Here is a 24,065-nt window from a genome sequence, read left to right as displayed (position 1 = left end):
TTGCAGGAAACAGTAATTCATCTGTGACACTAGGCAGTATCCTGAGCATAGGAAATCTCAAAGTCTATTCCCCCACTTCCTTCAACAAGGCCTTGCCTCCTAATAGTGCCACTCCTCATGAGACTATGGGGACCAATTACATTCAAACTACCACATTATAGTCTCTAGCTCCCATAAGCTTGTAATAATATCTTAATGTAAATGCACTTAGTCCAACTTCAAAAATTTCCATAGTCTATAACTGTCACAACAATGTTTAAAAGTCCAAAGTTCAAAGTCTCTTCTGAGATTCATACAATCTCTTAACTGTAATGCCCTATAAAAGCAAAAGCAAAAAACAGATCACATACTTCCAACATATAATGATGCCACAGGATATACCATTCCAAAACAAAGGCAAAAGGTAATAATGAGGAAACACTGGACCAAAACAAGACTAACATCAAGCTGGGCAAACTCCAGACTCTGCATCTTCATGTCCAATGTCTAAATGCTTTTCAGATCTCCAACTCCATTCAACTTTGTTGACTGCAACACACTTCTTTCTCTATGACTGATTCCATTCCCTGTTAGCAGCTTTCCTCAGCAGGTAACCCATGACTCTGGCATCTCTGACATCTTGAGTCTTCCAAGGCAATCTAGGTTTCAACCTCACAGCTTCATACAGTGGCCTCTGAATGACCTCCATTCAAAAACACCCCTGACATGTCTGGCCTCAGAATTTTTCTTTAGGCATGAAGACAAATTTAACAGCCCATTTCTTCTATCCTTAATTCTCAAGCCAGAACCACATGGTTGAAGCTGTCACATTCTGCTGCTTACTAGGGATAGACCATTGCCCTCACATTCACTTACATCATCACCAGCTTTCTGCCCTTCACTGTCTAAGCTTGGCTGTCCTGAAACTTGCCTGGCCTCCAACTCAGAGATCTGCCAGATTCTAAGCTCCCAGTACCAGGGTTAAAGGCATGGCCCATCACACCACACTCCAAGTCTTTTTAATTCACAAGTTGGCCTGAGGTCAGCACTCCCTTTATTCCATTTCTTTCTGTTTATCTCCTTGAACATGGGACTTAGCTCCATTCCACTTCCTGGTGTGTTTTTCTTCTTCTCAAAATTTATATTTTGTAATTTACCCTGCTCACCTTGTTCCTTTGTATTATAAATTTTCAACAGAATTTACACTAAAAACCACACAACGGAGTCCATACTTGGCTGTTTCACATTAGCCTCAAGCTATTTCTTTGGACAAGGGCAAAAATAATCCACTTTCCACCAGCATATCACAAGACCAGTCTATAAGCCACCTACTAACACTCTGAAACCTCTTGATCCCCACAGTTCAACACACCACACTCAGCACCACTTCTTCTATGTTTCTACTAGTATGGTACATTAAGCTGCACTTAATACATTCCAGTAATTTTGTAACCCAATCTTCCAAAGTCCATGTTACTCCAAACAAAACCATGATTAGGCCTATCACAGCAATACCCCAGTCCCGACTACCAACTTTTTGTCTTAGTTAGGGTTTTATTGGTGTGAAGAGATACCATAGCCTCATAACTTTTATAAAGGAAAACAGTTTAATTGGGGTGGCTTACAGTTTCGAAGGTTTAGTCCAACATCATCATGGCAGGACACAGCAGCATGCAGGCAGACATCATGCTGGAGAAGGAGCTGAACATTCTATATCTAGATCTGAAGGCAATATGAAGTAAACCTTGTCTACACTGGGCATAGCTTGAGCATAGGGGACCGCAAAGCCCACCCCCACAGTGACACATTTCCTCCAACAAAGTCACACTTCCTAATAGTATGAAATTATGGGGGCCAATCACATTCAAACTAGCACACTAAGCAACTTTTAGAGGAAGCATCATTTTCATGCACACATTCTTTAATTTCCATGACTCTCATTGCATGTTTTTGTTACTCTCTAAGGTATGAGTCTTTGTACACTATGTGCAATGTGTACATCTTTTAGAATTTTTGCAGCACTGTCTGTCATGTGTTAGAAGAGCAAGGTCATCAAGGTTACACTAAATTACTCAATGATGGATTATCCCAGACAGCATTTTCCAAAATCTTTGTACAATATGTCACAAACAGGTCAAAGATCACATTACTCTTCTGCTAGTCCTCATTTCATAGATGTTCCTTCACAGTCTTGGCTATGAATTAGAGAGCTGAAGTCTGCTGGAACATGCATGAAAACAAAGCTCCGAGTTGCATCTAAAATGCTGTCTAAGTACACAGCATTATATAGCAAGAAAAAAAAGCAACAGAGATAACAATAACAGAAAGGCATAAGTCAGACAGTGTGACCTTCCTTAACTATGTAATGTGCAAGATTCCATGCAGTTGATTCTTTGCCATTGGAGAGTAATCCATTCATTCAGTCAAATAAGGAGACAAGACTAAGCCCAAGCTTCTGCACTTTCTAACATTGTCATTGCTCCCATGGAATGCTGTTTTACTGCTAACCCATGTGACATTTCCCTCCCAGCAACTTACATGAATTAGACCAAAACCTCAAACTATGATATAATTTAGAAATAAACTAAAAATAAAGAATTTGACATTTGTCATTCTCATTCTCACAACTAGAAAAATATCCTGATTTGAAACTATTTTGGTGAACCACTTTCAGTATATTTCCAAATAATAGCCACTCTTGTCCTAAGCACTGCGAAAAAAAATCCCTTAATGTTTTCATATACCTGCTGGATGCCACAGAATACTTCCTGAAATGTGACCAGCACTTAATCCAGTTCTCAGTGGCATTTGTATCTGGAGGGTAAAACTGCATTCTCCCTTTGTCACATATGCTTCTAAAGAGTCAGTGTTCACTAGGGCACTAAGGAGACTGCGCTGAAGCCTCTGCTGTCGAGCTCCTCACCAGAGATTCTGTGTTAGCGCCTAAATGAAACACAACATTCCAAAATTAGTTTTGCCTTACATTTTCAGGCAAAAACTATAACAGTGGATTTTTATAAAGACATTTTCCAATACCGAAATGTTCTCTGTATTTCTAAGTTACAAGCATATTAAGTATTATCTATAATTTTAATGACTAAAGCCTATAAAGTCACTTTGTTGTCTGTTTTGCTTTTTTTCCTTATATATTGTCACGTGCCGCTTTATACTTTAAAAGATTCATAGGGCTGGTAAGATAATTCAAGATAACCTGAGTTGAAAAACTGGAACCCACAGTGGAAGGAGAGAACCAGCTCTCAAAAGTTATCTCTTGCCCTCCACATGCATAGTGTGGCACCCACATGCCCACACTTAATGGTCCATGTATTACACACACACACACCAGTAATAATAAATGCACTTTATAGACTTACAGTGGTACTTCCAAATGCAGGAGAAATCACTTGTGTGTTTTATTTACAACGTCATACTTCAATAAAAACTTCAAAGTGTATGTTAGTCTACTGTGTGCGCTCATTTCCAAGGCAACTTTAGAAAGAAGGCTCTAAAAATAAAATCAGCCTCTGCTCCATGGCCAAGGTTATCAACCTCCCCTGAAACACAAGCAGCTTCATCACTTTTCCAGGTACCTGGGTTTCCGAGACTCAGCAGAACTGCAACCTGCAGCCAACAGCTAATATATCCTAATGAGAGCTGGGTGCACTCCACGGTAAAGCACTTGCCTGCTCCATGCAAGGTCCCAGGTTCAATTCTCTATATTGCAAAACCAGACAATAAATGAAATTTCACAACTGCTCTTGTGTATTTCTAGAAGCTACCCAGTTAAAAAGAAACATAAATCTTGGTGTGCCTGTTAACTAAGCATTCAAAACTATAGTCCATCAACATACTCATAATGTATATGTGAGATAAGGAGGGACATACACCAAGGAAGTAACAACTTTTTGTTATCACAATTTCACTTACTTAACACATGCTTGTGTCCCTCCACTGTATGTCTTGTACATACACTGTATGTGCACTTGGCCTTAAAGACACAGTGTTAACTCTGCCTTCCTATTGGCCTCCTTCATAAGTGATGGAGGGAAAAGAATATTATAAGTAAATTTTTTTTGTCGTGCACAAGATATAAAAAGTGAAAAGCATGAAGACATTGTTGGCATGACCTTAGTAGCTGCAGAAACCTGAGATAAAAATCCAATGGGTCTTCATACTCCAGGACTTGCCCTCATACAAGGCTTAATCAAATTTTTTAATTTTCAAGTAGAAGGCATGTCAAATGCAGTTTACATTTCTCAGCCAGTAACTATATTTCTTACAAGTGACTATTACATTTTTAGAGACAGACACAACAAGTAATAAGAGTTTTATTTGAGAGGAGAAACAATTGTGCAGCTTATTTTAGATGAAAGGAGTATAATAAATTTATGAGACCTCACATACAGCTCAAATATAATAAGTTAGAAGGATTAATTGAATTGCAAGCTACAGTAGCCTGCACTAGTAGAATGCCATTTTATGGAGCTCTATAATACAGTTTATCATCGACTCCATGGAATTCCCACAATATATTAGCTTCGGTGTGACAATAAAGCACACACAGTGAGGGGCATGTCCCTTTTGACACACATTCTCTTCCCACACTTATTTTACCAGGGAAACAACTCCGGTGCAGTTTAATTAAACCGCACTGCAATGAATTAGTCCAGGTCTTCGCCTTCTGACAGAGAGGGGCCTGGCAGTACCACAGGGGTTTGTCCCCTTCTGACACCAAAGAGACTTCAGAAAACCTGGGAAAGAAAGTGCAGGACTCCTCAGACGACAGTGTCACTGGGCAAGTCCAGAGCTGTCAATCAGGAGACTTAAGGAAGCACTAACCCCTTAAGTGTTTGGATTTCTCTGGTTGTTGACTCTGTCTGCTTTTGAGCAGTGTCTAAATATCTTAGGAGGCTTGGATGTGCTGTGTTTCTGAGCTGGGAACAAGAGCATCATTGCTGCCTTGCAGCAAGCATAGCTTGTTCACTGGGAGTCTGCTGTGTATTCATAGCTAGCTCTAGGAAGGCAAGCCAGAAAGTAATAAAGTGAAATAAACTTAAGATGATGATGAGTTTAAATAACTCTATTGCAAAGAGCATATTAATAAAAACATTTTTTGCTCAAAGTACAAATTCTCCAGCTGAACATGAGCTACAGTGTAAAGAGAAGAGACTCCTTATTTCCCCAGAGCTCTGATCAACAGTGTTGGATTTATAACCCAAGAGCACAGAAAAACCTTGCATTATTCATGCATATTCGTACTCTCTCTCGATGCTGTTTATTAATGCATGAGATGTTTTGAAATTGAAAATAAAAATTTACAAGATGATTACCTTTTAATAACTGTTTCTAGCTAGATACATTGAATATTTAAGTGAACCAATACACAAAGACCTCAAAAGAATTTATGAGACAGTGGCAATTAGACTCTAATAACTTGGCTCCACCAGAACTACTGGGTTCTATTTAGATGCCAGACATGGCACCTTAGTGATGAGCACACCCTGTCGCCACCATGACTTTGACTGGGAACTCTGAGAAATGACAGTTCCATTAGGTGTTATGTAGAGAAGCTGACCTCATGCTCCCAAGACTTGGTCTTTGCCCTGTGAGTCACCATTTGTCACCGTTAATTACAGCAGAGACTCAGGTAACCCAATGTGATTGCCACTGGTTATTTAAAGAATAGGATAAAGTTTTACCAAGCCTCACAGAGATAATGTAAATTTTCTTAGAGAAAAAGAGTAGGAAAATTAAAAGTGAAGAATAAAATTTTTTTTTCATCAGGAATATGTTATAACCATTCTGAAATTTTTGATGAAACGGGGAAAGGGCATCAATAGGAACTCAAAATGATTTTATTACCATACATCCTTTTCATTTGCAGGTAAAAATACTTCTGGCAATAAACACGCTCATTACAGCAAGTGCATTAACACACAGCAGGGAGATCCCGCTTCCCTCACAAAGGCCTGCTCTAGCAGGGCTGCAGTGCTGTGAGCTCAGACCTGTGGAAGGTGAACGGTCCCCACAACGCTCTTTGTCACACAGCAATCCCAGACTTTGAGCCAGTTTGTTCCCCGTCTTTTGGATCCTTTGCATTTTGGAGATTCTGGAGATCTCTGTACTGACTTCATAAATGATAAATTCCTGTCTATATGGCTGCTCTCTTAAGATCAAAAACTGGGAGATTTTCTCTTACTCATTTCATGCTGTGTTTTTTTTTAAAACAATTTAATTTCTTTCATATGGTTATTCCTTTCATTTTTTCTTGAACATCCCATTATATAACTGCTTTTAAAATGTCAAATTTGATAAAGCAATCTTTTTATCTGGTTTCCGTTTGCTAGAAATAAGGCTGGTCTCATACACGACGCACCTCGTGTACCTGTTCTTCCTCAGAGGGAAAGAGAAATGTTTTCTTTCCAGGGGACGTGCATGCATCTCCAGGATAGAAAACTGAGTATGGCCATAACTGTCAAAGGGGAAGAGTGACAGGTCCCACAGTTACAGCAGCAAACATCTATGTCCTACCACAGCACTGGGTCAGAAAGATTGAGGCGGCAGCAACGGCTCACTCAACTGCTTTTCCATTCCTAGAATTAAAGTATAAGAACTATATTTGTAGTCAGATGTGGTGCCCAGCTCATAAGAAGCAGAGAGAAACGAGTGCTAAGAGCTTGGGGCCAGTTTGGACTCTCAGATAAATTCCAGGTCATCTTGGGCTGGAATTTATCATCTCAAAAAAAAAAGTAAAAAGTCACCTCTACTTCTCTAATTCTAGAAGACACCTCCCTTGTTTTTCAGGTTTGGTTTTGCTTTGGTTTGGTTTGGGGTTCTGTTGTTTTTGAGACAGGGTTTCTCTGTGTAGCCCTGGATATCCTGGAACTCACTCTGTAGACCAAGCTGGCCTCTAACTTAGCCAGAATTCAAAAATTCGGAGATCTGCCTGCCTCTGCCTCCTGAGTGCTCAGATTAAAGGCACGCACCACCACTACCTTGCTTAGCACCATGGTTTCAGCATTCATTTTGTATGTTTTTTATTTATGAAACAAAAGTCTGTGTCACTCCTTCCCAAGCCATGTGAATGACATATACGAACATAAACTGTACCACTTGGGAATCTGAGGCAAAAGGGTTGTAAGGCCAGTGTAGACTATATAGCACGGTCTACTCAGAAAAAAGAAGGAAAAAAAGATAAAAACGGAGGGAGGGAAGTAACACAAAGAAAAGAAAAAGAAGAGAGGAAGAAAGAAAGAAAAAACACTGACTCTACATGCTATTTATGAAATAGGTAACATCTATGTATATGAAAAAAAAACTCAAAAATATACTGAAGGCTGGAGACAGCTCAGTCCCTAAACACTAATGCTCACACTTCTAAAGGACAAAAGTTTTGGTCCCAGCATCCATGCCATCAAATTCTACCTCTGCAGCTTGCCTTTAAATCTCAACACCCAAGAAAGAGAGACAGGCAGATCTCTGTGTGTTCTAATCCAGCCAGAGCTACACAATGAAATCGTATCTCAAAATTGTGTGTATGTGTGTGTGTTGAATTTTCTAAGAGTTACAAAGTTATAAAAATATCATGATACATTTTACATAAGCATTTACCACACATTCAAACTAACCCTAAGCACAGAATACGTCCAGCAAAATGAAAGACGATCTCTAGTCATTTTTGAAAAGATAAAACCACAGATCACTAGCAGTCAGGGGTCAGTTGTGGAGGGGTGTTGGGCATGCCTAGAAGGAAGCAAGAGGGGGACCTTCATGGTTAGAAACTAGTGCATCTTGACCTCAGCAGTGGTCACATAAATCTGCACATATGGTAAAAAAAAAAAAAAATGACCTAGCAAGGCCAGCTAGATTTATCTTGCAGTCCTGGAGCTTCCCACCAAACCTGCTGACCTAAAGTCTATTCCTAGGACTTCTACAGCTTCTCCTCTGACCTCCGCACATGCACCAGAGTGTAAATACACACAAAAGTTTAAATAGGTAAATGTAATTTAGAATGTTTTTCCTGTCTGAACTATATATGTATGTGGTAGAAATGCATTTTTAAGGTTTTGTCATAGTGATGTTCCTTAGGTAGTAAATACTGAGAAGAAGGATGAAAAGTTATGACCTCTATCCTGTCTTCTGGTGCCTTCCCACATATTGTCAATCTACAGCTCAAAACAAAGGGTTCCATTTTTTTAAATGCTATTCTTGGTTTTATAGAGAAGTTGGAGATGGAAAGAGTTTATAGGGGTTAAGAGCACTACCTGCTCTTCCAGAAGTTCAGGTGCCTGTGCTGGCAACAGTATGTAACTCCAAATCCAGGGGGTGAGGGTGATTATGCTATCAACTTTCCTCCAAGGGGAAAGCACTCACACGATCAAATTCCCACACAAATACACATATACCTACATAGTTAAAAATAAAATATTTAAAGAAAATTATAAAAATCTTTTAGTATTATTTGAATATTTCTCAGTGTTATCTGTCTGATATATTTAAAGAACAATCATAGCAGGGAGCCACACCAATTTGAAACTGTTTATAAGACAAAACATTTGACCCTGATATCACATCAGAAAAATAACATGCACAACCAGAACATGGTAGAACAGGAATTATATCACAGAGACTAAGTCAGGAAGATAACTACAAACTCAAGGTTAACTTCATAACCATCCTCGACTTCATAGTGAGACACTGGCTCTAGAAACACACACACACGGGCAGGATGTGTGTCCCAGAGAGAATAAACCCACTAAATCCTTCACATATAGGGAATCCTCAGAGAGATTTGGGAATATTGCAAGTATATGGGATAGATAACAAGTTAGAAGCTAACTCAAGTTTTAAAAGATTGCAAAAAAGAATGTTTATCCCTTACTAGAAGTCCCCAGGGAATATGAACATGGTTCAAGCTGCACTTGGGAATCAGGGGTGGGGTCGGTGGGAAAGATGTAGATTTGCATGTGTGTGGAGGTACGTGTGTCTGTGCACACAGCGACAGAGTAGAACAGTGAGTGTCTACTCTATCACTCTCTGCCTCACTCCTTGAAGACAGGACCTCTCACTGAAGGTGAAGTTGGTGTCCAGCAAACCCTGCCTCTCCTTCCCACAGTGCTGGAGTCGTAGGTTTGCATGGCTATGGCTATGCTGGGCTCTAGCATGAGTGCTGAGGATTCTGTTTGGTAAACAGGCTTTTTTTTCCTTTGGTTTGGTTTGGTTTGGTTTCTCGAGACAGGGTTTCTCTGTAGTTTAGACCAGGCTGGTCCCAAACTCACAGAGGTTCACCTGCCTCTGCCTCCCGAGTACTGGGATTAAAGGCATGAACCACCACTACCCAAATGTTGAAGATTCTGAAAACAGGTCCTCATGCTTAAATAACAAGCACTCTTACCAACTGAGCCATCTGTCCAGGCCTGAAATTTAGTTAAGTTTTTAGAAACAAACCAAACATCTTGGTTCTCAATATTTCAATGTATTAAGCTTATGTACTAAATTTTAATCTTACTTCTTGTTGCCCTTTATGTGGATTCCCAGGTGTATGCACAGTCTTAAACCTCACAACCGTATGTGTAGTGCATGTATAAGCAATAGATAGCTGTTGAAGACTGGAGGAAACACCAGGAGACCACAGCCTGGCCACTGTCCACAAACAGTAAGACCATTTTGCACGTTTATTTTTACTATCTCGCTATAATATGATGCCAGAACTGCCTATATAGGAGTAAGGTAAGCAGAGGCTGGATTGTGGCTCAATGGTTAAGAGAGCTGGCTACTCTTTCAGAGGACCCAGGTTCAATTCCCATCACCCACATAGTTGCTCACAACCTCCTATACAATACTAGTAACAAGGGATCTGATGCCCTTTTCTGCTCTCTGAGCATACCAGGCAAGCACATGGTGCATAGACATACATGCAGAGAAAAATTGAAACACATTGAATTAAATTTTATGTTTAATAAATAATAACCTACATATGTAGAAATGAATAAGTACATGGTTCCCTCCTTTGATCTGTTTCATTTGGTTTATTATGAAATGGAATCTTGCCAGGTAGAACAGGCTAGCCTTGAACTCTTGACCCTGACAGTCTACTGAATTCTAGATCACAAGTATGTACTACCTGGTCCTCTTTAAAAAATATTTTCTTTGTGACTTGTGAGGCGAATACCATAAACAATGAGCCAGGACTGATTGTTTAAAAAGTCCTAAATGCTGTTATTTGACAGTTGAGTTTCATCTTAATGATCCTTCACCAAGTTTTAAACACTCAGACCTTTGAGCTAATGAATCCTGAAGTACAATAATTTACAATGTTCAATGAGAATTTTACTTAAACTTCCTTTGCTTTTAAATCTGATTGATGGGGAATTTAAGACTTGGTACCTGTACATGAGAACACGGTCTCTTAAGCTTCAGCATCCCGGTCCTTTGCTGTCTTATAGTATCACTCAGATTAACACGGGAAAGTTACCGCACATGCAGTCAGTTGACTTGATCCTGGGACGTTCTGAAACCATGTCAGTTCAGCTGAGACGTCTAGATCGCCTGGTTGAATATACATGTAAAGACCTTCAAAATGAAAGATCGTAAGTCTCACCTGGAAACTTTATCCCATCTGACACACACATACACGCACACATGATTAATAAGATTTCAAACTCAGAATTAATGCTAAACATCAGGACTGGTTAATTCTTGTTAGAAGTGTTCTTTTGAGCTGGAAAGCTAACACCCCTAGCTTCCACCCCCTGGGTGAGAGCAGCTGGCACCACTCCAGAGTCACTAGAACCAAAAATGACCCAAGGAGCTGGGTATGATGATGAAGAGAAGAATGACAACATAGTCCGTGTCATGTCCCAGGTTCGAAACCAGCAATGAAAGGAAGGAAGGGAGGAGGTAGAGAAGGAAGGAAGGAAGAAAGGAAGGAAGGAAGGAAGGAAGGAAGGAAGGAAGGAAGGAAGGAAGGAAGGAAGGAAGGAAAGAAGGATGAAGGGAAGAGGGAGGAGGGAGGGAGCACAGAGGAGGAATTCTTGCATGGTTTTGGTTGGGCAGAAAGAGAATAGAAATGGCTCCTAGTTAAGAACAACTGGTAGGCATCTCTTCCAATAAGACTCAGATTGTTATAGGTGCTCTTGTACTTTAACCCTAGCTGTTCCATAATAACTAAACACAATTTTGAAATAAAAAAGATGAAGAATATGAATAAATACAATGAAAGAGATATAAGAAAAGGTAGCAGAAAGAATAAAATAAAAAGACTGTAATTAAGAACTATTAAGACAAGAATTATGATGGCATTCATTATATATATATGTATATATAGAGATGCACATACATATATATAAACAGTTTAAATTGTTTTGAATAGAATTTATCAAAACTGAACAAAATTGACTAATTAAAAAAAACATAATTTAATAGCCAAAAGTGAACAAAAGTTTATATATATCATAGCACCCTTGGGCTCCATCTCAAGAGTTAAGTTCAATAAGAAAAGAGGGCTTATCCTTCCGCCCTCACCCTCAGAACAGCAGCCAGCACCCTGCTGTAACCCATCCATTCTTCATCTAATTGCACAAAAAACAAGAACATTTCCAAGGTTAAAATTGACTGTCACTTTTTTATGATTCACTATTTTTCAAAAACATAACATGATGAAAAAGCATTAAATTAATTCTCCTAACTTGGGTTGTAACATATAAGTTTTCCTTAGTAAAACAGAATTATTTAGTAACAGAGCCAAACAAATGGTTACTTTCTTCAGAATACAAAAGTAAACAGTAAATTCAAACTAAAGTAAGAGATCCCAGCCACAAAAGAGAATTGTCAAGTCCCAGTTTGCCTGCCGCATCATTATGGTCATATGTCTGAATAAAATATTAAGGAATGTCTTGTCTATGTTTCTCCTGAGCTCTTGTATCAGCATGGCATATAAATAGCTCAATTTTATATATGACTATAACTGTTGATTTTAAAAAGAAACAAGTTTTTTTTTATTTTATTATTTTTAGTTTTTACTTTTTTATTTATTTTGGTTTTTCTGAGACAGGGTTTCACTTTGCAGCTCTGGCTGCCCTGGAATTTACCATGTGGACAAGGCTGTCCTCTGCCTCTAGAGTATTGAACTCAAAGGTGTACGCCATCGTGACCAATAAATGAAATAAACTCAAAGAGAATGAAGGCAATAAACTAGAAGCAAATAGACATCTCTCTCCATTTCAGCTTTCAGTCTCACCCCCTGAACTGAATCTTGTCACAACAATTTAGAAAAGATTTATAAAATACCAGCGTACAGACAGACACACAGATGCACCTGTGGACACTTATTCTGCCATACAAAAACATACTGTGAGTCAGCATCCCACCCTTAAAATATACAGGGTGAAAAACTTCAGCTGCCCTAATAAAACTAAACTTCTTTCTTTGCAATGGTACAGTTATTGCTTGTTTGACTTGACTGTAATTTATTTAGCAGATGTCCAAGTTGCTTCCCGCTCTCACATTGCAACTTGCTGAAAACAACATCTGTGCATATACTTTTTTTCCAGTGTTAGCTCCTGGCAGAGAAAGTTGCAACACTGCCTTAGCTGAGCCAAAGGCATGTGCAAGTTAATTCTTGAAAGATATTACCAAGTCACTCCATATGTAAGTTTGCCCCAATTGGTACTTCCATGAAGAGTGTGTAGAAATAAATTGTTTTGCACAACCTCACCTTGATGGACATGCTTTCCTCTCCAGTTCCGCCATCACACACCTTGATCGTGAGTCTACTCATGCTACCCTTCCTACTGGAAACGTTTCCTTTACTGAATAGTCGATATTTAAGTACTAAATATTTGAGGTGTAAACCCTGGGCAATAAGGTACAACTTAGGTATTAACTATGGACTTTAGGACAACTGAACTTTTGTCACCCTTTGCAATGAGCAGGATGACTATAAACTCTAACTTCAGACTCTACGCTGGCTTGCTCATATGGCTTGGGTGACACACACACATACATGCAGTCGTTAAAGACAATATTTTAGAAAATGGTTGCTGTTAGTTTTAATGATGCTCATTGATTTCCATTTTCATTCTTTTTTTTTTTTTTCTAACTACAGAATCAAGAACCATTTAGCGCTTCCTCATGTCCCTTAAAATAACTTCAAGGTATGTATCAGACCTTCGGCCAGTACTCCCCAAAATGCAAATTTTAAAACCTCAATAACAAAAGTTACCTAAAAGATTAGCAAGGTAAAGTAAATCTATCAGTGACTTCTTACCTGAAACCAAGCAACAGGCTCTCATAAGCAGTCTACAAAGAAGCTGAAGTGGAGCACACGCTGCAGCCGAGAAGGAGTCTCTACTCTTCAGACACAAGCACTAAGTGGTGGCTCTATGAGGGAGAGTTTTCCTTCTGCGAAGCAGCTGCAGACACAGTGTGGTTGCACCCGCAGCAAAGCTCTGCTGTGATATATTAATTTACACCTACTGGGCCACTCAATTAGAAGCCAAAGGCCACGCCTGGGCACATAATTTCCACTGTAACCTGATCAGATCTTGCACTTGCTAGTCAAAACTTTAAAGCATAGTGCCTGAGGATTTGCAGCACAACAAATGAAAGGCTGAGAATTTCCTTATAGTGTGGTTGGTTAGCTGATCTATGAGGCCAGAATGTCTCCAGGAGACAGTGAGCTGGTCCCCAGACCTTGATAACAGTAGGTAGACTAAAAACAGCACAGCTGTGAATTACTGAAATTATGAATGCCACAAGTTAAATGCTTCCACACCAACTTTTTAAAGTATAGTTGACATCAATTAATAAGACTTTACGGCTGAAAAAACAACAATACAATTATTGTTTCTATAAAGCAGTATTTTGGTGCTGTATGCATTTTGTAGAAAGGAACACTACTTGTCAGTATCAAAATTGCAAACAATGATGACTTCTTTATTAACATTTGGGTAACTCTTAGTTGGAAATATGTACTTGGAGAAATAATACTAGTGACTGGAGAGATGGCCCCAGGGTTGAAAGCATGCAATGCTCTTGCAAAGGACAGGAGTTCCATTTGCAGAACACCTGTAATTCCAGCTTGAGGAGATCCAATGCCCTCTTCTGGCCTCATTGGGTACACACACACACGTGGCACACACTCACCGGATACACCCACATCAATACAAATAAACATAAAAAATAATGGTAGTATATCATTCACACTTCATGACTGCCATGCTATGTCCCAGAATTCTTCACCATAACCAGCACACAATGATCACTAACTACAAAGAAACTTCTAGGAAAACTGAGGCAAGACATCACAAGTTCAAAGTCTGCCTGGGAGAGAGAATGAATTCAAGGATAGTTTGAAGAACTTAGTAATACACATTCTCAAAATAAAATAAACACAAAAGGGGAGGGAGACCTGGAAATTTAATTCAATGCTTAGAGTTTTTGCCTGCCGTTCACAGGGCCTGAGTTTGAGCTTCAGTGTTGCTAAGATAGGAAGAAGGGAAAAGGGGGAGAGAAAAGGGAGAGAAGAAACTCATCCAACCATAGGAAAGTCCACTGATACATATCTCAGCATCCCTGCCATTTAACAGGAACTTCAACAATGGTTAAATGCAATTGAAACATGACTATTTGGGAGGTCAGAAAAAGACACAGATTCCATACTGACTTTCTGTTTGTCCCATTTTTCCTGGTTCTCTTTGTCTCTAAACACTTTCAGGTTATTTATCTATCCCACATCTTTCTGTTGTGGGAACTTATTTTATTTGGCATGGTTGTAGTGGCCTAAGGTCTTAGAGCACTCACTTTTAACTTTCCACTTGCAGGTTTCAAGCCACTATCATGCCACCAGAAGCCAGGGCTTCCCCATTCCCTTCTGACATCTGTGCTGTTTTCCTCCATGTCTATGTTCCCTACCAACATTGCTACTTCCTTACTAGTCAATTACCTTTTCAAAGCTTTACACGGTACTAGCAGACTGTGTATTCCCCATGCAGTGGGCAGTTGTGATGCCCCTCATTTCTAGGATCTCCTTCTTGTGTGGTATCATGTTCACACATCAAGGAGTACTGCCCATAACATTTCCTGGTCAGCAGATCTGTGAACAATTCTTTCAACATGTACACCTTTAAAACAAAATTTTATGTCTCTATTCCATTTTTTAAAGGTGTATTTTGTTTGTGGGGGTTATTTTTAATTTTTAGTTTTATTTTATTTAAATATTTTCATAGAACATATTTTAATCATGTTTTCCCCTTCCCCAATGCCTTCCAGATCCTCCCAGTCTCTCTCACTACTCCAACTTCATGCACTTTCTCTCGCTCTCTCGCGCGCTCTCTCTTTCTCTGTGAGTGTGTGTCCATCTCTGTCTCTCTATGTCTCACTCACTAACACACATACACATACACACAGTGAGAGAGAAAGAGAGAGAGAATAAAAAAAGACTAGTAAAACTATATATACCATGAACATGCCTGGTGCCAGGAGAGGCCAGAAATGGGCAGCAAATTCCCCAGAACTGGAGTTCCAGATGTTTGTGAACCACAATGTGACTGCTGGGTTCAGAATCCAGGTCCTCTGCAAGAACAGCAAGTCCTTTTTTGTTGTTGTTTCTGCTGCTGCCACTGCTGTTGCTCTTTGTGTGTGTGTGTGTGTGTGTTTGTGTGTGTGTGTGTGTGTGTTTTGACAGAGTCTCACTATGTAGCTCTGAATGATCTAAAATTCATTGAGTAGAGCTGGGTAGCCTCAAGCTCAGAAAGACCCATCTGCCTTCTGTGTGTTAGTGTTAGAGGACTGCACCTCCAAATCAAGCAGCAAGTGCCCTTAACAAATGATTCCTCTCTCTAGCCACCATTCCAACCTACTTTCTTCAGTTTTGGAGAGACATTTTTACTAAGTATAGAAGTCTAATTCTGATCTCTTTTTACCTACATTATTGATTCTACCTTGTCACAATCTTACATGCATTGGGTTTTGAAAAGAATAAGTCACCATTTTTGTTGTTGTTCTGACTGATTTTCAAGTTTTCTTCTTATCATTGCTTTTTAGCAACTGGACTATGGTGTGCCTTAGAATTGTTTTCTTCATGCTTGTTATGACTATGGATTGTTGAGCTTCTTAGAGCTGTCAAAGGGTTTCCATAAAATGGAGAAAATCCAGTCACTGTTATTAGATGTTTTTTTCTTCATGCTTTCCTTCAAGGACTTAAATTACAAGGATGATAGGTTTTCTGCCGCAATTAACTGATCTTACAAGCATTCTTTTCCTTTATGTGTGTTCATGTGTCATTTTAGACAGTTTCTTTGTCTCCAATTCACTATTTTCTTTGGCAGAGTTTAGTCTGCCATTATCTCCCACAGTGCACATTTTATTCTAAACCTTATAGTTTTCTTCTACAGAAATGTGAGGTCTTTCAGGACTGGTGAGAGGGCTGTAATGGCATTTGTCATCAAGTCTGATGGCCTGAGCTCAATTCCCTGAGCCCAAATGATGGAAAGAGAGCTGAATTTTGAAAGTTGGCTGACATCCAAATATGCTCACCCACACGCATACTTCCATCCTTACACTGAACAGTAAATAAACTTCCTTCTCCAGGGCCTAGCCCAGACCCATCCTATCTGCCACCACCCACAGGTCCTTGTTCACAGCATCTAACTTCTCCACCCAGCCAGGCATCCCACTTTCTCTCCGGGGTCCCATCTAGTTAGTAACCCTAACCTCCCATCCACACCTGTTCTCCAACCCATCATATCTATCCCAGGTCCTACATCTAGTGCAGTGGCTTAGTCAGACCTGCATTGCCTGGATCCCAACTCACCTCAAGGCTTCTGCCAGGATCCTCTGTACCTACCTTCTATTCAACAAGCCCCTTCCATGCTACATCAAAACTTGCCACCCAACCAGATCTACCCCCACACTCCAGACTTGGATGAGGAGACACCTCCTGTACAGTTCTGTCCTCTCTGTCCATCTGACTTCATCTCACCCAAGCCATTTCCAAACTCTAGGCCCAATAAATCTCCACATCCTCTCTTCTTCCCCAAGATCAGTTCAATCAATATTAGACTCAAGTTCAGTCAATATCAGACTCAGAACAAAATAACACACGCCCAGATTTTATAAAAACAAAATACCAACAATATGAAGTACCTAGTAAGTATCTTATCTCTAAAATCTTCCAGTCTTGTAGAATATTTGAAAATTATCTAGATGAATCCCAGGACACAGACATTAAAAGAGGAATCATAAACATCAAATAATTCAAGGAGCTTAAGGAAGATTCAAAAAACCAACTCAAAGAAATTTAGGAGCAAGAGCTTAAGGAGAACAAACAGCTGAGTAGTGCCCAAGACAACACAACCATAAAGCTGGTGGAAATGACAAAGATGGTCCAGAATTTGAAAACGGAATTTGGCAAGGACATAGAAACATTGAAGAGGACTCACATTGAAATGAAGATGGAATTGAAAATGCCAATAACTTAACTAGAAAATTCAAAGGAAAGTATTACAAATAGAAAGAATTTAGCAGAAGATAGAATGTCAGGACATAAAGATACAATAGAGGGTCTAGACCAAATAAGCAAGGAATAATGAAATTTTTAAAAATCAGGACAGGAATATTCAGGAAATGTGGAACACCAGGAAAAAAGATAAAACCTCCAAATTATAGGCACAGATGAGCAACAAGAACCCAAAACCACTTTCATGGACTACTAGATCTTCAATAAGATCATAGGAAAACTTTCCTAAACTAAGAGGAAAAAAAACACCTATATAGATGCAAGAAGCACACAGAACACCAAATAGAGAAGACCAGAAAAGAAAATCCCCACAATATATCATACTTAAAGCAAAGGAAGTGTATTTAAAGGTGGAGAAGAAAAAAATATAAAGTCACATATAAAGGAAAACCCAACCAAATAATAAGTGACTTGTCATAGGAACTTTGAAAGCCAGAAGAGCTAGGGCAATGCATTCCAAGTCCTAAAAGACCATGGTGACCAGCCTAGACTAATATATCCAGCAAAACTATCTGCTATAATTGAAGAAAAACAAAATGTCTCACAATATAAGCAGCCTAAGAAATGGATAACTAAACCACACATTAGAAAACACAGGAAGCATTATTTCTAGCTAAAGAAAAATGAGCATAGAAGAGAGACTGGAAAGAGATACAATACCACCATTATGAAAACATAAAGTACCACTGAGAGCACAAATGATAAAAGTCAACAGTAAAATGGCTACAATTAATACATATATTTCAATAATAGCTTGAAATATCAATTGGCTCAATTCTTTATTCAAAAGATACTGGCTAAATGTGTAAATTAAGAAACAAAATCCAGGGCCTTTGCAGTTCCAACATGACAGAGCTGACGGTGGAGGTTCGCGGCTCCAACGGGGCTTTCTACAAGGGATTTATCAAAGATGTCCATGAAGACTCCCTCACAGTTCTTTTTTAAAATAATTGGCAACCAGAACGCCAGGTTCCCTTTAATGAAGTTCGATTACCACCATCACCTGATATAAAAAAAGAAATTAGTGAAGGAGATGAAGTAGAGGTATATTCCAGAGCAAATGACCAAGAGCCATGTGGATGGTGGCTAGCTAAAGTTCGCATGATGAAAGGAGAGTTTTATATCATTGAATATGCTGCTTGTGATGCCACTTACAATCAAATAGTCACATTTGAACGACTTCGACCTGTCAATCAAAATAAAACTGTCAAAAAAAAAAAAAACACCTTCTTTAAGTGCACAGTGGATGTTCCTGAGAATTTGAGAGAGGTGTGTGCGAATGAAAATGCCCATAAAGATTTTAAGAAAGCCATATGAGCGTGCAGAATTTTTTACCATCCTGAAACTACCCAGCTAATGATACTGTCGGCCAGTGAAGCAACTGTGAAGAGAGTAAATATCTTAAGCGATATGCATTTGCGAAGTATTCGGACAAAGTTGATGCTTATGTCCAGAAATGAAGAGGCCACTAAGCATTTAGAATGCACAAAACAACTTGCAGCAGCTTTTCATGAAGAATTTGTTGTGAGAGAAGATTTAATGGGCCTGGCAATAGGAACACATGGTAGTAACATGCAACAAGCTAGGAAGGTTCCTGGAGTAACTGCCATTGAGTTAGATGAAGATACCGGAACTTTTAGAATCTATGGAGAGAGTGCTGAGGCTGAAAAAAAAAGCTAGGGGATTCTTGGAATTTATGGAAGATTTTATTCAAGTTCCCAGGAATCTTATTGGAAAAGTTATTGGAAAAAATGGCAAAGTTATTCAAGAAACAGTGGATAAATCTGGTGTGGTTCGAGTAAGAATTGAAGGAGACAATGAAAATAAACTACCCAGAGAAGATGGAACAGTTCCATTTGTATTTGTCGGCACTAAAGAAAGTATTGGAAATGTTCAAGTTCTTCTAGAATATCACATTGCTTACTTAAAGGAAGTGGAACAATTAAGAATGGAATGCCTGCAGATTGATGAACAGCTGCGACAGATTGGTTCTAGGTCTTATAGTGGAAGAGGCAGAGGTCATCGGGGCCCTAATTACACCTCCGGTTATGGTACAAATTTTGAACTGTCTAACCCCTCCGAAATAGAATCTGAGCGTAAAGATGAGCTGAGTGATTGGTCGTTGGCAGGAGAAGATAACCGAGAAACTCGGCATCAGCGAGACAGGAGACGCCCAGGAGGAAGAGGCAGAAGTGTTTTCGGGGGGGGGGGGGGTTCGAGGTTGTGGTGGACCACGTGGTGGCAAATCTTCCATCATTTCTAAATCTAATTGAAGGCCAGAAATAATAAAAAAAAAATAGATCACAAATCAATAGAATAGAAACAATGAAAACAATACAAAGAATTGATGAATGCAAGAGCTGCTTTTTTTTTTCATTTTCAAACACAATTTATTGCATAATACATATTTTTGGCGCTTTTTGTTTTCTTAATACTATAATATAGTTATTTAAAATAATACTTGAGATTTTTTAAATTTCTTTTTAATTTGTAAATTTTTGTTTGATTCCAATTTTCAGGTGGGTCAATATATGTTTTTCTTTGGGTTCGCCTTATTACTTAGCTTCTCTAGGATCATGAACTGTAAGCTCAATGTAGAGCTGCTTTTTTTGAGACGATAAACACAACTGACAGACCCTTGGCCCAACTAACCAAAAGTAAGAGAGGACCCAAATCATTAAGAGAGAAACTGCAACAAACACTAGAAAAATTCAGAATAATATAAAGAAATACTTTTAAAACCTGTACTCCATTAAAATGAAAAACCTAAAAGAAATAGATGAATTCAGGCAAACCACCAAACTTAAGCAAAAATGTCAGCAACCTTGAGAGACTCATAGCATATGAGATTGAAGTACTGATAGAAATCCTTCCGGCTAAGGCCAGATGGATTCAAGGAGAATTTTACCAGCCTTTCACAGCAAAGCTATCCGGTGGGTTTACACAGCAAGTATGAGACAGTGTGAGATCTATGCAATGAGAATTTATTTATTTTGTTGTTTATTTACTAAAAGGAAGAAGTGGGGGAAAGAACTTGTACCACAGCATATATGTGGAGACTCAAGGACTACTTGAGGGAATCCACTCTCTCCCTCACCATGTGTGTCCCAGGGATGAAACTCTGGTGATGAGGCTTGGCAGCCTATGCCTTTGTCTTTAACTCTGCAACTTACCATGTAAACTTTAATGTTTTTCTACTTTCTTTAATAGAAATATGTTCTGAGACTAGTTCTTACTTCTTTTAGAACACAAAGATGCTATTGTTTTAGAGCCAGGTGTGGTGACACACACCCTTAGTCCCAACACTCAGGAGGCAGAAGCAATTGGATCTCTAAGTCTGAGGCCAGCTTGGTTTACAAAGCGACTTCTAGGATTGCCAGGGCTACACAGCAAAACCGTGTCTTGAAAAAAAAAGTTATTACTTTGCAAAATTTGTGATTTTTGGTTTCAAGCCATAGAAAGTGACTCTGATCAACCTTAGTGGAAGCTTATCCACAAGGCAATATGCCTAAAGAGGCTGTCGTCAGGCTTTTAAAGCAGGGAACAAGACAGCTAGAGGCAGTGGCACACACCTGTCACTTTAGCACTGGGACCATGGATAAAGGAGGACCAGAAGCTCAGAATCATCCTCAGCTATGTAAACATCTCTAGAGAAGACAGACATATAAAAGACCCTGTCTCAAAGAAGCAAACTCTCTTGCTGACAGCTTGCTTCACTGCATGCACCGATGAGACCAGTGTTTCCCAAACACTGGCTCCTTATCTCACTCAGGCCCAGACCAAGGATGCAAAACTTGGTGTGGCTATCTGAACCTTGGTGATGCTGTAGCCTCGATAGTGGAACCAAAGGGGAAAGCACTGATTATGAACAGACCTGGAGAATTCCCAAAGTAAGAAAAGACGGTACAAGCCTGGGGCTGACACACCACTGCTACTGATGTGGAATATTCCACTGCATGGAGTGCTTAGAGAGAACCTGTAATGCAGCAAAAGCAGTGGGAATCAGGAAATGTGCCATGCTGGCTAATGATGCTATAATTCCTGAGCTTGGAAAACAGTCTAAACCTGTGATAAATGTTCATATTGCTACAATTTCTGCAAAGGGAGATGGAGAAACATAAACACCATTTCTGACGCAGTGAAAAAGTTTGGAAGGAACTGTGTCATCACAATGAAAGATAGCAAAACACTGAATAATAACTTAGAAATTATAACACAAACAGGGCCTGCTTGTTGGGGTTTCTGTCCCTCCCAATACCTCACAGCCGGCAAGTCCCCCCAAAAAAATCACACAGACATCTCTATAAGTTATAAAGCTGATTTGCTCAATTAGCTCAGGCTAATTATTAGCTCTTGTAGCTTATATTAACCCATTATTCTGATCTATTTTTGCCATATGGCTTGGTACCTTTTTCACCTGGCAGGTCACATCCTGCTTCCTCCGTGGTCTGCACAGGACTGGAAGGAATCAACTTCCTCCTTCCCAGAATTCTCCTATTCTCATTGTATCATTTCTACTTCCTGTCTGGTTTTCCCGCCTATACTTCCTGCCAGCCCAATCAGCATTTATTTAAAACATGATTGACAGAATACAGACAATTCTCCCACACCAAGAAATTATTATTGCAGTTTTATAGAGTATGTCTTGGTCATGTTTTATGGTTGTGAAGAAACACTACAATCATGGCAACTCATAATGGAAAGCATTTAACTGGGATTTGCTTAGAGTTTCAGAGGTTTAGTCCATTATCATCATGGAAGGAAGCAGGGTGGCATGCAGACAAACATGATACTGAATAAGTAGCTAAGAGTTCTATATCCAGATCCACAAGCAGCAGGATAAAAAAGATATTAGGGCTGGCTTGGGGTTCTGAAACCTTAAAGCCCACCTCCAGTGATACACTTCCTCCAGCAAAGCCACACCTATCCAACAAGGCCACACCTCTTATTCCTTCTCAAGTAGTACAGCCCCCTAATGACTAAGTATCAAATGTATGAACCTATGGGGGTCATTCTTATTCAAACCACCACAGAAGACCTATTTCACATATTTACTAACACATTAAAATGTCAAAAATATGAATCCCAAAATTTTGATCTTCAACTGTGTTGTGGGAGCTCCTTCCGCTCCTTCAGCCAATAGCTGCTGAGATACCAGGCCATTGGGGCTTGGTTTCTCTTTCTTTAAAAAAGCAGCAACTGCCCTTGCTTGCTCTCTCTGTCTTCCAGCTCTGCTTTCGTCGACTAGGCTCCTTTCCTGATTGTACAGAGGGCTGTTGTCTAGGACAGTGAAAGAAAGAGAGATCACGCCCCAATGGGCTGGTATCTCAGAAGCTATTGGCTGAAGGAGTGGAAGGAGCTCCCGCAACACAACTGAGTAGAAAGGAAATTTCTAGTGTTCTGTCCATTGTACCTTCTCTAGAAATTGCCAGTACTCACTGGAAGACCCTGGTCATAATCACTGAAGATACTGATGGGAAAGCACTAAGTACACTGATTTTAAACATGGCAGAAGTTGATCTTCAGGTGGCAGAAGTCAAGCATCAGGGTTTAAGGACAATAGAAAGAATCAGCTTAAAGATATGTCTATTGCTACAGTATTTGGTGGTGCAGTATTTGGAGAAGAAGTGCTGAATCTAAATCTTGAAGACTTTCAAGACTTAGGGAAAGTCCCAGAGGTCATTGTCACCAAAGATGGCACCATGCTTTTGAAAGGAAGTTGAAAACTGTATTGAAGAAATCACTGAGCATTGGACACCACAACTAGTGAATATGAGAAGGAAGGGCAAAATGAACAAAAGGAATATCTCTGCTGAAGACGGAAGGGACAAGTGGTGCCGACGTGAATGAGAAGGAAGAGTTACAGATGCCCTCGATGCTATGTTAGCAGCTGTTGCAGAAGGCATTGTTTTAGAGGGGGCTGCTCTCTGCTTTGATGCATTCCAGTCTTTTTTTGTTTTGGTTTTTCATTCCAGCCTTATACTCATTAAAGCCTGCTAATGAAGATCAAAAAGTTGGTGTACAAATTATTCAAAGAGTACCGAAAATTCCCCAAGTGTCTATTGCAAAGAACTAGGTATTGAAGGATTTTTGAGAGTTAAGAAAATTCTGTAGAGTTTCTCAGAATTGGTTATGATGGCTATGCTTGGAAGCATGGTGAACATAGTAGGAAAAGAATTCATTGATCCAACAAAGGCTGTAAGAGCTGCTTCACTGGCTGCAATGGGAAGGCCTTTCTATTAACTATAGCAGAACCTATAGTAACATAAATACCTGAAATAATAAAAGTAAAAAAGAAACCTAAGATGGGCACAATGAGAGATGACATGTCTGAATTCTCAGAACTTTGTCATTCCCTGTAACTGTGACAGGAAGCTCAAGGAAACTCAAGTACATTCCTCCCCAATAACTTCAGAAAATTCAGTTAAAGAAAATGTCTGAAGGCAAGATTGGCCCATCTATCAGTTACTGGTTTCAGTTGACAGTATATAATAGCTGACTGATGTCACTGTCCATGTCTACAAAAAAATTATTTTGTGTTTTTTAATAAATAAATCTTACATTCCTG

At 39.4% G+C, this 24,065-nt stretch overlaps 2 pseudogenes; both read left to right on the top strand.

Annotated features, from left to right (window-relative positions):
* Positions 1–18,337: 18,337 nt before the first annotated feature.
* Positions 18,338–19,770, top strand: LOC130879632 (RNA-binding protein FXR1-like; annotated as a pseudogene).
* A 303-nt stretch (positions 19,771–20,073) lies between these two features.
* LOC130879567 (60 kDa heat shock protein, mitochondrial-like) lies at positions 20,074–23,859 on the top strand (annotated as a pseudogene).
* Positions 23,860–24,065: the final 206 nt, after the last annotated feature.

The sequence above is a fragment of the Chionomys nivalis genome, chromosome 1 (genome assembly GCF_950005125.1).
Source record: "Chionomys nivalis chromosome 1, mChiNiv1.1, whole genome shotgun sequence".
In the NCBI taxonomy this organism is placed as follows: Eukaryota; Metazoa; Chordata; class Mammalia; order Rodentia; family Cricetidae; genus Chionomys; species Chionomys nivalis.
Note: the sequence above shows the minus strand (reverse complement) of the source record. Positions and strands in the feature narration are given on the sequence as shown.